A 16,865-nucleotide genomic window follows, 5' to 3' on the forward strand; every position below is an offset into this window, starting at 1 on the left:
GATCCTTGTGGGACACCACTTGTGACTGGCTTTGAATCTGACAAGGCACCTGCAATGTTGACTTTATGGGTTCTGTTTCTTAGCCATTTTGCAACCTATCCTGTGACATATGGTGTTATATTTCAGCTGTTGAGCTTGTCTATGATGCCTGAGTGGGGTATTGTGTCAAAGGCCTTAGCCAAGTGCAGGTAGGCTGTGTGGACCGCTTAGCCCTCATCAATGGCCCTACTGACAGTTTCAAAATAGTCAACTAGGTGCAAAAGGCAGGATCTGCCCTGTACAAAGCTGAACTGGGTGGGATCAAGGGTCTGTAGGTCACCAATGTCTCTGTTTAACAGCTCCATAATGACACTTTCCATAGCTTTGCAGACAAGGCTGGTTAAACTTGTGTGGAGGTAGTTCCCAGGGTCTGTGGAGGCATCTCCTTTGTGGAGTGGGACCACTGTTGCTGTACACCAGTGTTCAGGTACATATCCTGTAGCAAGGCTAAGGTTAAATAGCATTTGTATATACGGGTTTAGCTCCTTCTGGAGTTCACGTAGCACACAACTGGGGATACCATCAGGTCCCATTGATGCTGTGTTCTTGTCTTTGCTGAGTGCGGCTCTCACATGGACATCTGAGATGACAGTGAGGTTACATTCAGCTGTGATAACTATCTTCTTTTGGGGGTGAGGGAGGGGGAAAATTGCACTGAACCTGTCTGCCAGAATGTTGCCAATATCTGTCAGGTCACTGAAATTTATGTTGTTGTGTACCAACTGTGAGCATATCTGAGGGTTCCCACCCAGGTTTCTGACATAACTGAAGAAGGAATTCTGGTTATCTTTATTGTCTTTGGTGATTTTTGTCTCAAAGTTGACCTTGGATGTCTTTATGAGAGAATGTAGCTTTTTACTAGTGCTGATCACAGCTGCCTTCCCTTTAGGACATGTAGCTCTGTCTTGCATTAGTATCCTTCATTTGTTATACAGTTTGTTTATGGCTGGTGCCCACCAGACAGGCCACTTTCCCTTGGTGGAGAGGGTCTTGGTTTTATTTGTGATTGCATGGTCCATGCTTTCTTGGAGATGTCCGTAGAAAGCGTCTGTAAAGGAGTCACCATTGTGTGCTGTGGTTTCCACTGGCCCAGTGGGCTTAAAGGATAACATCTCAGTCTGAAGACGTGTGAAGTCAGCTTTTGAGACGTTTGTCACTATACTCTTTGTATTATACTAGCACCGACACATTTGTAGACAATTTCCCAGAATCCATCAAACAAAATGGACATGCAAAATGTAACACTTCCACAAGAGGGGTAAGCATACTGGATGTGATAATCAGAAATATGTGTACTGGATGTCAAGATGAGAAGTGTATCCCTCACTGGTAAGACCAGACCATAGAGTAATCACACTGTAGTTACACCTCCCAACCCCAGTCCATGGCCAGAATACCACTTTGAAACACATGTATAAAGCATAGCTTGCACCCCTACAAACCAATGTGGAATTCATGAAAGGCCCTGTGCAAGTCCAGACCATGGGACACACTGCAGAACATGTTATACAGGCATACCATGAACACAGCCAACAGTGTTTGGAGTCTGCAATCACAAATAACAACAAGACACAATGCCATACACCCAGGCATCTGGCATGCTGAACCACAGCAATTACTAAACCATTGAAGAGAATGAGGAAGCTACCACATGATAGATCCAACATAAAAAGTTAAGTAATCAGTGATCACTAGTATGGCCATAAAATGTGTGCACACATACAATCCACTAAGGCCAGGCAAAAAAATTAGAATGTGTGAATCCAGTGGCAATGTGACACCTGTCCGAAGTACACACAACAACAACAACTCACCCCAATAACTAAAAATATACATGATAGACGCAACCACGTAGCCAAACCGGGGCCTGAGCACCCCCAAATCAGTACTGTCAAAACTAGTCAGGAGGACAAGGTAACCACATACACCACAAACCCTGTCCCACATAGACCTACAACGACTGTAAACCGAACACATAAACACTAAAATATTCACAGAGGCCCTAATTACAAACACACAACACCAACACAAGCCTCCAAAGCAGACACCCAATAAAACAATCTCCAGACATAGCACATGTAACACATAGTACACAAAGCAAACAACATGCCTGATACAGTTGTAATAGGTGACTCCATAGTGAGACATGCTGCTGTTCCAGGGATGGCTTGCACCTGTTACCCATTGAGTGTCTGGATCTTGCCTAAGGCTTTTGCAACCTACAGAGATCCTGTCGTAGGCAAGGCCGAAAAGACTAACCCACCACCATAGAAAACTAAACTGGAAGAAACAGAATGGTAATGTTGATCAATGCCGGATGTGTAACCCTCAATATGCATGCTCCTGAGGCCCTCCCCAGTACAGAGAACATTGATGTCTGTCCAGTGATAGAAACCGGTTGAAAGCCTCATGACAGCACACCAGCACTACCAGTTAATACCACATATCATGTGTTACGGCCACAAAATCTGGATCAAAACAGAAAAGGAGGTAGAGTTTCCATATTCAGCACAGACACCTATATGTCCAGTTAACTGACAATGCTTACGTCATTGAAGTCCACCCATGTGCAACTAACCGTAGGCAAGACTGCTGTACAGTCTGTAGCATGACCCTGGGAACTACTGCATCATATGCATAACTGGCCTTGTGTTCTAAGCTATGGAATTTTTAAGTATGGACGACATGTACAGCAATATTACATATGTATATATATCAGGACTATGTACACACAACCTATCTCATGGACATACCTATAGATAGTGAACTATGATACATTTGGACAGGGGTGGCTCGTGCTATTGGACTGCCGGACTGCAGCCCACCCATCTCGAAAAAACAAAAGAAAAAAAAATCTGTGAAACAAAAAATTGTATCCTGACTCTTCTGCACATGCGCAGACACATTGGGGAAGTCAGACTGCCTTTATCAGCAGTCTGAATGTAGACAAAGAGGTACCCAGCAGTCTGTGCTGTGAGATGCACACATGACCGCACAGAACAGAACAGCTCTGGACTGCTTCCCCTGCAGGCAGGGCCAATGAGGGGTGAGCTGAAAGCTGTCGATGGGATTTAGCTGCGCAGGCCTCATGAGTGGATTATACTGCTGAACAAATGGGCACTGGCCGGATGTGCTTCGTACACATGGAGTATGTTTGTGAAACAGGTAGGTGAAGGCTTTGTACATGACATGGTGTTTGTGTGTGCGTCTGTCCAATGCCCTAGTTGCTATATACTGGTGGCTAGAGAGAACAAATGGTGGTGGGTAGAGATACTCATGCTTGAACCCTGTATCTTGGATGCAGGTGTCAAAGACCTGAATTGCCTATCCACCACCATTTCTAAAATAATTATCAGATTTTTGCCTCATATTGGTTCTGTTCCTCATAAAATCTGTGGTTTCTGTATCTACATTTTTCCTTGCAAAGGCTCTAGTGCTGTGGTGCACTGGTAGCATTGCTTCCTAACAGCTACAGGTTCGGTGTTTTGATTGTTGGCTGGGGTGCTTTCTGTGTGTAGTCTACATGTCCTCCCATCACACAAAAATGTGTCTGGAGTTTTGCTCTGCTGAAAATTGTCTTTTGTCCCAAGTGAGAGTAGTTTCCTGGTTAAATGTTTAAAAATAACAGGCATTTGAATTTCAGACTTTATATTCTTCAGAAAGTACATGGTAACACAAAACTGTTTATTCTAGCAGATGTCTAAGTTTATAAAATGGATATTTGAAATTTGTCCTTATTTTTGGGACTGTATTCCCCCATTATTGGCTTTGTCCCGGTATTTTGTGCTAAGGTTGAGAGCTATCTATGGTGAGAACTGAATTCATTGAATGTTTGGGGGCTGTATTCCCCCCGACTACTGGCTTTGTCCACATGTTTTTGTGCTAAGAGGTTGAGAGCTATGGTGAGAACTGAATTCACTGAATATGTTTGGGGGCTGTTTTCACCCATGATTGGCTTTGTTCAGGTGTTTTGTGCCAAGAGGTTGACAGCTATGGTGAGAACTGAATTCACTAAATGGTAGCCATTTCAGTTTGTCTTCCTCTCTTTCTCAAAACAGCTGATTTGGCATAGTGATATGTTTAAAAACAAAAATGTGAACTGAAAACCAATAAGAGCGGCAGAAACCAGGTTTAATTTAGCGATAAAACATATTAATAAATAACACGCTTTCGGTAAAGGTTGTGCTTCACCTTCCTCAGAATGCAAAATACAGAGTAAAAAATCACACATCTTTTAAAATATCGCCAGAAGGTAGTTAAAAACTTCACTTCCCTTCCAAAGAAGGCGTGTTAGATACCTGGCATTACGAAAGAAAGATATAAATATTTTATGGAATGAAAAGAGATTGGCCAAAGTGTATTTATAAGTTAGTAGTTCCTTTCCAATGTATAAGATCAATAGAATGATATAAACAAAATGAAATAAACAAGCAAATCTTCAACAACACAAGGCTATTAAAAAGCCCCATATATTACCACCTTACTAAATCCAGCAGCAAAGACATGCAATAACAGTTTTAATAAATGTCTCTTATTATCTCACATATATGAACATGAACTTAAATTTAATCGATTAAACTGACTTTTAAATGAAGGTAATGTATCAAACTTCTTGCACACAAGCAAGATAAAAGACCCTTCTTAGAGAAACACTGTTAACAATTTATCTAAAGGTTTTTTCTAGTTTTCTGACAATGACGTTTATTTAAACTGTTATTGCATGTCTTTCCTGCTGGATTTAGTAAGGTGTTAATATATTAGGGGCTTTTTAATAGCCTTGTGTTGTTGAAGATTTGCTTGTTTATTTCATTTTCTTTATGTCTTTCTATTTATCTTATACATTGGAAAGGGACTACTAATTTATAAATACACCTTGGCTAATGTCTTTTCATTACATAAAATATTTCGATCTTTGTTTCGTAACGCCAGGTATGTAACACGCCTTCTTTGGAAGGGAAGTGACGTTTTTAACTACCTTCTGGCGATATTTTAAAAGATGTGTGATTTTTTACTCTGTATTTTGGATTGTGATGAAGGTGAAGCACAGCCTTTACCGAAAGCGTGTTATTTATTCATTTGTTTTATCGCTAAATTAAAGCTGGTTTCTACCGCTCTTATTGGTTTTCAGTTTGCATTTTTGTTTTTAACTAGTTTGTCGTGATTTTCTGTGTATAGTGGTATGTTTATCTGACTGTTTTGCACAGGGTCCCCTGGGTTCAAGACGTGGTAGTGAAATGTATGGTGGTAACAAAGCATTTTATTCTAGCAACTTTCCAACATTGTACAAGCAATGTTTAAAATGTGTCCCTGGTTTTTGGGCTTTTGCACCCCCCCCCCAATACATTTCGGCTTTTTCCAGATTTCTTGTGCTGAAAAGTTCAGAGATACAACTGTGTGACAAGTAGATTTTACAAGGAGCTGAGAGCTGCAGGGGAACAAAACTTTAGTGCTGCTTATTCTAAGTCTGCTTGCATTGTTAACAGCACAACAGGTAGTGTACTTGCTTTTGATGCAGAAGGTTGTGGGTTCTACTCCCACAGTAGATAGATGCATTGCTGATACTGGACTGTGTTGTAAAGTGGGTGGATGCTGCAGTCCTTTTTGGCAAAGATACCTAGAGTAGTAACTATGAACCTATCAGTTTGCCATACAGTCCCTATTGGGATATTACTAGCTTATCATTTTTTTACTGCAACATATGCAATTTATTCCTCAAGGGCAACAGGCACTTTATTTGTAGACGAATAAACAATGACATATAAAATTGTTTGCTAGCAGCAACCTCTTCATTGTTACAGATTTCTTTAATGTGGAATTATTTAGATGACTTTTACACTTCAGAGATTGTGCATATTTACTGATACTGGTGGACTGTAGAAGGTTGAGTAGAATTTTATGATGGAAATGTTCTGAATTGGGTAGTTTGGTCATTGGTGCATGCATTTTGTTTCATTGTTTACTAATGTTCAAAACAATAAATTTAAAATGCCCTCTAACAACTGTAATGTATTGTACAAGGAATACAATTTAATACAATCGGGAAGGTTTATCAAAGAGCATGTGTATGTTTCGTGTTCAAGGGGCCTATAATTTGAAAACAGCCCAAAAGGGGCCTATGATTTGAAAACAGACCAAAGTTAATCTTTATCTGCCACTGGCAAAATGTATTTTATTTTAATGTGGGTTTCAATGCTGTTTCAATGCATGTGAGTTTCAAGGGCAGAGAAGTTTTAATGCTAAGTCTGTTTTCATTGTGAGACTGCATTGCTTTGTTTAGCAGATATCTATTGGGATTTGTGCTGTAAAAATGCAAAATAAAACTTTCAAATGAAATCCAAATCATTGCATAAGTAAAGCAGTATGCACATTACAGTCTTTATGGTAAATGGAGCAAAATAACCAAGAAATGGGACACTGGAATGGTTGCAGGGGGAGGCTCCAATCGACCATGATTTTGACAAGGGAAGGACAGCAAACTCAGACAGCCCTGGTTGAACTATACCTCTCAGCTCTCCATATTTTTGCAGAATGAATAGATATTTGCTTCTTATTTTTAGTTTGTTCCTCATAAAATGTGTGGTTTTCTGGCAAATCATTTAGGAATGAAGTCACTAAATGACAGACATTGATTTTTACGTCATAACCTCCAGAAAAATGAATGCTAAAGCAAGACCTGTTATTCTATCAAGTGTCTTAAGTTTATACAAGAGCAATTTTAGTAGTGTTTGTATGTTCCCCCAATATATTTGGCCTTGTCCAGATTTCCTGCATTAACAGGTTGAGTGGTAAGTGCAAATAAAATTGCTTTATAGAATTAGGCATATCCAAACCTCTCAACTGTCCCCGATTTTGGCTCCAAATGTTGCTCTTCCCATAATAATCCCTCTGCAAAATGGCAATTTTGGAAGAAAACATGGAGGGTTTACAATTAATAAATAACTCTAATAATCAGTTATAGATTACTTTTATTTCTGAAATGCATGTAGATTATTTTATTTTGTCAGCTGCTCAAGTTAGCAGTACTAATATTAAGTGCCCCTTCTTTGACAGGTTCCCAGCTGTATTGTGTGGCTATTTTATATTTATGCATCACATTTTTGGCCCATTTTTCATATAATTGTGTTTTTGGCAAATTAGTGGCAAATCATTATAGACTGAAGTTAGAAAATAAAGAAAGACATTTGAGTTTCAGATTTCGTACCTTTCAGAAAATTCATACTAATGCAAGACCTACTACTCTATTATTTTTCTAAGTTTATAAAAGCAATATTTAAAAATTGTCCTTATTTTAGAGCCTTTGTCCCACTTCTATGTATGGCTTTGTCCAGATTTCTTGCTGTGAGGTTGAGCGGTATGACAAATGTGTCAGGGCCAATGCAGTCAGCCAGAGACATTTCAAATTGTGACAAACTTGTTGCACCCCCCTCCCCCATGTAGTGACTCTGGATGTGTCCAAGCAAGGAGCAGTTATGCAGTGTAAATGTGCAGACTATCCCCCCCCCCATCCAAGGTAAACACAAGTACTACAGTGGCTTTTCATCTGTCATTGATTTTGCAGAATGTTGTGGTTTCTGTCATATTTTTATACTCTTGATATATGCTTATTACTTTTCAGAAAGTGCCTTTTGCTCTGTGTTGAAGTAGCAGTGCTTTAATGAACATCAGGTAAGCTTGTCTGATATTGTACGATGCAAGTAAGTTTTAATAAGCAGTATTGCCAACAGTGAAAGCCTTTCTGTTGTTGCCATGCAGAGAATACTTACATAACTAGATAATGTATAAGCCTTGGGTATTGAAATGCATATGACAATATTTGTAATAAAGGCCAGGATTAGATTATGTTAAGCTCATTACAGGCTTTGACTGCAACCTAAACAGAATGCCAATCTATCATGTGTGGTCCATATCCTGTGCAGTAATCCTTTAAGCAATATATGTTGAGCTTGTTTGTTTGCTTTTCATTTTTTACTTTGATCATGTTTTCCCCATGAAACAAATAGATAGTTGTCAGGCAGCAGGTCTTTTTTGGATAAGAAACATTTTTACAAGTGGGGGTATCACAGAGATTGCTACTTTCAGCATGTTACTTGGTACTTTTATTAAGCTGAATATAAATTATAATTAGAACTGGAGTGCAAGGAGAAATTATTTGAGTTAAGTGCTGCTTGTTTTTCTTATACTTGATTTTGACTGGCATTACAGTAATGTATTTAAAAACTAATTTATTTTTTCATGCCTCACATCATTTTTGTTTCCATCTAGATATTACGTAAGCTGTCATGCAGCCAATGGATTGAAATATTTTTTTTTCTTCTACACTTCATTTTGTCTTGATTGGACTCCCATAATGATGGTTTGGCACCCAGGGCAACATATTTAATTAAAGTTTTTGTGGTTTTAACCATAGCTCCTCCACTTTCTAGTTGGTCACACCCGTTCCTATTGACCCCACCCATTCAGCTGTCTCCTGCAGCCCCCCTTTGATTTGAAGTCACCAGCCGCCACTGCATTTGGAGGTTTCACAGTAAACACAGTATTAACCTGCTACTTTGCATTACCTGTGTTTGTGTCAGCTGTTGCTGTGTCAGTGGTCCTACTTGCTGTTTGCTGCTGCTGCTGCTGCTGGTTTTGTTGCTGGCTGTCTTTCTTTCTTTTTTTTCTCTCTCTGTCTCTCTCTCTCTCTCTCTTTCTCTGTCGGTTTTGTGCAATGAATGTATTGCATGTGTGGAGTGTTAGTACTGGATGCTTTTGTAGGTATCTGCATAGGTCCATGTGATGGCCTCTGCACCAATTGTAAGGCAGCATTTGCTAATTGCATGCAGCCAGTTGTGTACTGATTGCATGTCTCACTGTGATTTCAGGACAGTGCTATAAAAGGGTATGTGAGATAGGCGTTGCCCTTTCAGATTGTAAGGGCGTGGACCATGCTGGTATGCTGTCGACAGTGTTCTGTGAGTGTGAAGGTTAGTCAGTCTCTCATGCTTCATGCTGAGAGAGCAGTAATGATATTTTGCATAGATATAAGGAGGAAGGGGGAAGGTACTATGGTTGTGCTGTATGAATTTTTGGAGGAAACGGATGGTTATAGTTTACAGTGTATCTGTCAGCCAGCACATCTGATATATGTCAATCGTAGATTTGAAGTCTATAAACACCCGTAGTGATCAGATCAGAGGGCATCATTCGAGAAGAAGGCCTTATGATTGTCTTTAGTACATGTGGCAAATTTTCAATCACAGTTTGCATGACAGGATTTGATCTGACTAGTGCTCTGAAGTGCTGGTTCAGGATACAGAGACATTGCTTACAATTCGTATCCTGCTCATTCTAGCGGTTCATCAGCCTTTATTGAACTGTTTTGCATACATTATAGTTATATCAGATGTGCGCCAGACAGGGTTACTCTTCCCTGCACAGGATGCATTTGTACTCTTGGATAATCCGGATTGCGTGCATCACTGTAAATGGTGGTATGGTGCTTAGGTGTAGTTGTGGAAATTGCTGTCTGGTCATAAGAAAGGTGGAGGGTGATGGGGCTCTGAACCTATGAATACCATACCTCTATACTATGTAATAAACTTCAGAAAAGATTTTAGGTGTGATACTAGCTGTAGGAGTGGTTGTAGCAGTAAGTTTGATAGTGACTCCTTTTGTATCGGACCTTAACAGGCAAGAGGATACTGCAGGGATGCTGCAAAGGTTAAGGATGTTGGTTCATAACAAGTCCAAGACACTATCATCCATGTGTGGAGTAGAAAAAAATTGTTACATGCCTTTTAACTTGACAAAATCATGGAGTCATTGGCCATTGGTGATATGGCCTGCATGAGTATGTCTTTATGTATGTTTGGGAACTTGAAGTGACACTAGATCATCATAAAGGATTGAATCACGATAGATAATAACTGGTTCAAATAGGTGGCCTGGGTCAATTGAGTGAGATTTGGGTGCTGGTCGATATATATGATTTGAAACTGGGTTTTGTCAATGGTTACCCACACCCGGAGTGTCCCATGTATGTACCTCTCAAGACATCTGCAACAACTGGAAAGGCCTCAGAAATACCTCACTAAAAGAATGACAGGCCTAAAGCAGATGCCCTACATTGACACCCTTAAAAAACTCCAGCTATACTCTGTCGCATATCGTCTACTCAGAGGCGATCTCTGCTTAACATACAAGGCCATGTCAAACCCAGAGCTGTTGGACATGCTACACTTAAAGAAATCCCAATCCCTCAGAGCTACACGCTCCAGGGATCTAAACCTTGTCATCACAATAAACAAAACATGCTGGAGGGATAGGTTCCTGCCCCAGAGACTCCCCAGACTCTGGAATAGATTGCCCATACATGTCAAGCAGAGTGCCTCTTTGGACCTCTTCAAGAGGAACCTTGACAATTGGATGGGAGAAAGGAAATTCACCCCAGGGATCACGTCAGTTGCCCTGCTAGACAGGGGTCCAGGAAAGTAAATAATGTGGGAAGAAATAGCCAGGGAATTGTTATGGCTAGGCTTGTATAGGCCCTAGGGCTGATAGCCTAGTATCAACCTATGAACCTATGAACCTATGACTCTACAACACAGCCTGACTCCTGTGAGACTTACTAACCCTTTTAACTGCTTAAAAGTGCCTTTAGCACTTTGATTGTCAGGTCCTGTACTCATTTCGAAAGAAAAATAAAAGCCTACTGTCAGGACCCACCCCAGGCCCTTGTTAACACTAGTCTGTATGACCTACCACTAAGCCATGACTGGCATACAAGAACATAGTGCTAAAATAAATATAACATGTAATAGTATGAATGAATATAAAGGCAATATAGGATATGTACTACCCAGAGCATGTCAGGTAGACTTTTACTGTCATAATTACTGGATTCCCATAATAGTTTAGTTTCATTATGCATACACACTCACTACAGGGAACAGGAGAGACAAATTCAGCAACCGGAATCTACAACACAGCCTGACTCATGAGAGACTTACTAACCTTTACACTCACAGAACACTGTCCACAGCATACCAGCATGGTCCATGCCCTTGTAATCTGAAAGGGCAACGCCTATCTCACATACCCTTCTATAGCACTGTCCTCAAATCACAGTGAGACATGCAATCAGTACACAACTGGCTGCATGCAATTATCAAATGCTGGCTTACAATTGGTGCAGAGGACATCACATGGACCTATGCACATACCTACAAAAGCATCCTGTAGTAACACTCCACACATGCAATAAGTAAAGTTGCATTCTCTGCATCCACACAGAGTGAGAAGAGAGAGAGAGAGAGATAGAGAGAGACAGAGACAGAGACCCTCAAAAAAAATAAAAAAGACAATACACACAGCATTAAACTGTCAGCACTGCCAGCAGCAACAGTATCAGGCTGTGCCAGCAGCAGCACAAACCAAAGCCATTGGTAATGCAACCATCTGCGACAAACACAGGTAATGTAAAGTAGCAGGTAATACTTTGCATACTGTAAACCATGAAAATGTGTCATATGTCTGTATCTATAGGTATGTCCATGTGATATATTGTGTGCACATAGCTCCAACAAAAGGGGATGAGTATACATCACATGTAAGTCTGTCTTAGTCCATGATCCTAGCATAAGTAGTCTGTGAGTTACCCTCATCAATGGCTGTAGTGACTGTTGTGAAAGGTCAACCATGTTCAAAAGTCAGGATCAGCCCATCACAAAAGCAAAATGTCCGTGAACAAGTGTCTGCAGGTACCCAATATTGCTGTACATGTCTTCCCTACTTAAAAATTCCATAGCTTAGGATAGCAGGCCAGTTATGCATATGATGCAGTAGTTCTCAGGGTCAGTAGAGGTTCCTCCTCAGTGGTGTGGGACCACTGTGTATGTATGGCACTGTTCAGGTACATATCCTGTAGTACGGCCAGTGTTGAATATCAGTCTGTAATGTGGTGCTATGTCCTCTAGGGGTGAACGTATCACACATCCAGGGATACCATTTTGTCACAGTGATGCTGTGTGTTCTGCAATGTCGAGGGTGGCCCTCACCTGGACATGTGAGATGATAGGGAGGTTACATTCATCTGTGATAACTAATTCCTCTTGTGTGGGAGAATGGGGGGGGATACCTGCACCTAAACTGTCTGCAACAATGTTGCCAATATCTGTGCGTTTGGTGAATGTTAAGTATGGGTTTATTAGCACAGAGCATATCAGAGGCATTTTGTCCATATGTGTAACATAACTGATGAAGGCCTTGAGGTTATCTATAGTGTGTGTGTCCATTCTCACCCCAGAGTAGGCCGTGTCCAATGTTATGAGAGACTGTAGCATCTTACCAGTGCTGACCACAGATGTCTTCCCTTCATGTGAATCTGCTCTGTGCTGCAGTAGCCTCCTGCTATTGTTATACAATGTGCCGGTAGCTGTAGTCCACTGGACAGGATGCATAACTGGTGTGCATACGGTCTGGGTTAGATATGTGTGTGCACATTCCATGCACTCTGTGGGATGTCTGTGGTAAGCATTCGCAAAGGGGCCAGCAGTGTGGGTTGTGGCTTCCACTGGCCCAGTGGGCTGCATGGATAGCATCACAGTCCTAACCAGTGAATAACTGTCTAATTACATACATATCAAGGTAGTGTACTGTGCTGGTGGTGTTGTTGAGATATGTATATCCAGGCTGAGTAATGTGTGTCCACATCACAGTGGTGGATGGCAACACACATACAGTACGTTGGGATGAACTCCCAGAGTGTTTCAGAAGTGTTGGCTGTGCATTAATATCTGGCCATTACCTGAGCATCCCCCACAACACACACACATGCAACATATGGGAGAAGTAGTATAGCAGTACACATGAGTAACATGTACAGTATGTGTACCATATATTGCTGACATACTCTGCTAATATCCTGTTTGTGTACTTTTCCAGGGAGAGATGGCGCCAAAAAGGAATCCCGCATACTCTGCTGCAGAGGATGAAGTGATCCACCAGAGCCTGGTGCGTGACTATAACATCCTGTTTTCACGCACCACCCAGAATCAGCAGGAGAGGTCTGCACTGTGGCAAAACCTTGTCTGCAGGGTAAATGATATTGGCATGCATGATAGGACATATGAGCAGGTGAGACATCACTGAAGTGATTTGATCAGAAATGTCCGCCAGCGTGCTGCACATATCCGCAGGCAACAGGTTGCCACAGGTGGGGGGGTGGCCACACATCACCCCCTCACCAGACTGGAGGGGCTACTGCTAAGTGTTGTGGATCCAGGCCCAGAACAACAACAGCACTATACATGCATCATGATGGAGGTTGGATCCGCACAGCAGCAAGACACCGAGCGTGCAGGTAAGATGCCATATGTACACCTGACTGTTCTGTACACTGTTACTTCATGCATGCATAAGGTTTGTCCGTGGTATGTATCTGTCATCATGATATGTAATTGTGCATGTGTGATACTGGCATTATGAGCGGCTGATGTGTATAAGGCAACTGGTGTACTACTGTACTGTATCATATGCAAAAACAATGGCACAGTTGTGCCCACTGACATTACTCTCTTCATATTTTCAGGTACCTCCGGGCTTCCACCGAGGCAGGCCATACATGCTGGTGTGTGTGTTTATCAATACCTATAATAGTCCTGCTAATGCTAGTAAGAGTAGTGTAACTCAGTACTGATCTGTGTGTGTACTGTGGGGTGTGCATGTGTGCAGATGTTGCTGTGCCCATGTGTGCATGTGTGCATGTGTGCCTGTCTGCATGTGTCAACGTGTGCATGTGTGTGTGTGTGTCCGTGTGTGCATGTGTGTGTATGTCCATGTGTGCATGTGTCCATTTCTGAATGTGTGCATTTGTATTGAAGTGCATCACGGGCAAATATGTCTTGAGACTGTAATCTGTGTTTACTGTTTTCCTCCCGCAGGTTCTGGTGCTGCTCTGGTGACCTGCAGCAGGGAACCTGAATCCTGTGCCCCAGGTACTGTTGATGAGGAAATTTGTGTAATGGTGCAGGAAGGTATGTCTGGGTCTGCCATTGGTCAGCCAATTGACAGTACACAGCTGTCAACCACTTCAATGCGCACAGTCGTCCTGCCAGTACATCCTTTGTCACCATTGTCCCTAGGTGATGGACAGTATGCATTGGGCATAGATCAGGGTAATGTGGTACCTGTGGCACATGCATCCCCACAAAGCAGCCATGAGCAGGGTCCTCCGATGGTACCACACAGACAGTCGCCCATGGGTTCTCGTGGGGGCATCCATGGCCGTACTGCCTCTGGCCGACATGCCCAAAGAGGTATGTCATCCTCCGCTATGTTTTGGAATGTTATGCAGGCACAGGCGCGTATGGAAAGGTACACCAGACAAGGTCTGAGGGAGCTGAGAGCATGTTGCAAATGCTATTCGTAATTTCACTGATGTCGTTGACAGACATTGTGGGGACATACAACAGCTGCTCCACAACCAGATGTCCGTGGGCCAGGGCGATGGTGGGTGTTTGCGGCGTCGACATGGCCGTATGCCAGCAACAGCACCAGCTGGCAGTCGGCGCGGACAACAACAGGCCCGTGCATGCACCCCAAGTGCCAGCAGCAGCACCAGCAATGCTGGGTTAGTGCTGTCATCAGGACGCCCAAGGAGACCATGTGCACGTGGCTCTGGACAGTCCCAACAGGGACCTGTGTCCAGTCAACACACACCCACTTCCGATGACAGTACCAAGTCCGGATTAGTACCGGATACGGTCCGTAGCACCCCTGCCAGGGACAGGTACCGTGTCCGTGCCCAAAGACACTGATCTGGTTGACCTGACAGGTGCAGTCTGTGGCTGTCCACAAAACCCTGTACATGGCAGCCATGATGTGGAACTGTGTGCGTGCTTACACACATGCAGAAATGTAACACCTAGGGCAAACACATACACGCACACACTGCACCAACACTGGTCCACCCTGTACTGCTGCCCCTCACGAACACACATACACACACATGTCAATTGGTGGTACCAGTGGCTGGCTTGGGCATACCTAACCCACACCCTGTGCATATGATGACACTGTGCCACCTCCTGCATGCTACAACATCAGTGCAGGAAAAGGTAAACATGTTGCTGATGCACAGGGTGACTACATAGATGTGTATAAGTAGTAACATGTTGGTAACTGTACAGTTTGCCACTATGATTGTGTGTATATCCCAGCATTCCTGCTGCAGTAACTGTATGAATGTCCTGAATTGTTATCTGCACCCATACTACTTACCAAAGTGTACCAGCTGCACACCATCACATGCTAGTATTGAGGTAGACTACAAGATAGCCGCATACAGGGGTAGCACAGGGGGGCTGCTAACGCAACTACTGATATGCAAAGGTGGACATGTATGGTGATGTTGTTGGGTTGCCCACAACGAATATGAAATGTGGATGTTTGTGCATGTAGAATTGTGTGCGGTACCAATGTTATCCAATTCACAACTAAGTATGACATTATATCAGTTCTACCATGGGCATCTGCGCTGTGCACTCCTGGGTACATGTTGATAGTGCCTACATATCAGCATTGTTACATACTGTCATTGTTACCTCTTCATTGTTGTAGTTTGTTCCCCATTGGCCCTATGTGTTGGTACTCACCATGGCAATCACACTACTAGGGTAGCATATGCAAAGGTAACATGTGCCTCACCTCTATGTTCCAGTTGTGGTTTATGTGAGTAATGTGGCAATCTCACAGCCGCTGCATGTGTGCAGTTGGACATCACCCGTGGCCATGGATGTACATCACATGTGTTGCATGTCAACACACAGCCAATCTGGGGACTGAGTACTCTGAACACTGTAATGCCATACCCTGTCAGGTGGAATTACAAATGTAGTACATCGTGGACAGATGTTAACACCAATCCCTGCTGCTACTACTTATACACCCACGAAGATGTTTCTGATAGTTATGACCGGTTCTTTACTGGGACATATCAAGCACTAGGTAGCCATCTAGCTCATAGCTGCACTGCTCATGACAGTTGCACAACTACACACTTACCTGTGTTCAGCAGGCAGACAGTCGCCTCGTGACGTCTCCGTACCAAACTTTGGAAAGTGGGTATCACACAGGTTAGGACAGTAACTGTGCTGCTACACAACAACAGCTGTGTACAGTGGACGATGCATGCACCGGACACTGTCCACAGCACGGTAAACTGCAATGTCTGCAAACTACCAGATTCAGGCTTCGTAGCTCACAGGTGTCACCCATCACTGACAGGTTATGCCCAAAACCATTCCTGTCATACCCTACACATGTAGCACACATGGACAGGGGGTGGTATCCCAAGTTACCACAGATACACACATATTCAGGTTGTTGGCACAGCACAAAGCATCAGGGCCTACACATGTGCATCTAACAGTGTGTCTGACCGCCATCTGCTTCATAGCCTGGCCAACACTACCCCCCCATACACAGGCAGAACACCTATCCTCCATAACAACACTGGCAATATGACAGTCTCAAGGACTGTGTTTATATGGCTGTGCTGTATCCAATCACACATTGTGCATGAGCATAACTCTAGTTACAACACACTAGTTGAAGTGTTCACAGCATGAGGTCACTGAATTGCAGTGGAATAACATGTTACCAGTAACACAACAGGTGGGAACATGCAGCACCCGTACATCAACCACGTTTACACTACATGGCCCAGACCACATGTGTATCCCCTGCTATAGGTTATTTATCATATAAACCCACACTGTATAAATACAAACCGCGTGTGGACCCTGCACAGTCGGACACAGTCATATTGGTATACATTGCAAATAACA

The sequence above is a fragment of the Protopterus annectens genome, chromosome 8.part0 (genome assembly GCF_019279795.1).
Source record: "Protopterus annectens isolate FY-2018-M chromosome 8.part0, PAN1.0, whole genome shotgun sequence".
Classification (NCBI taxonomy): domain Eukaryota; kingdom Metazoa; phylum Chordata; order Ceratodontiformes; family Protopteridae; genus Protopterus; species Protopterus annectens.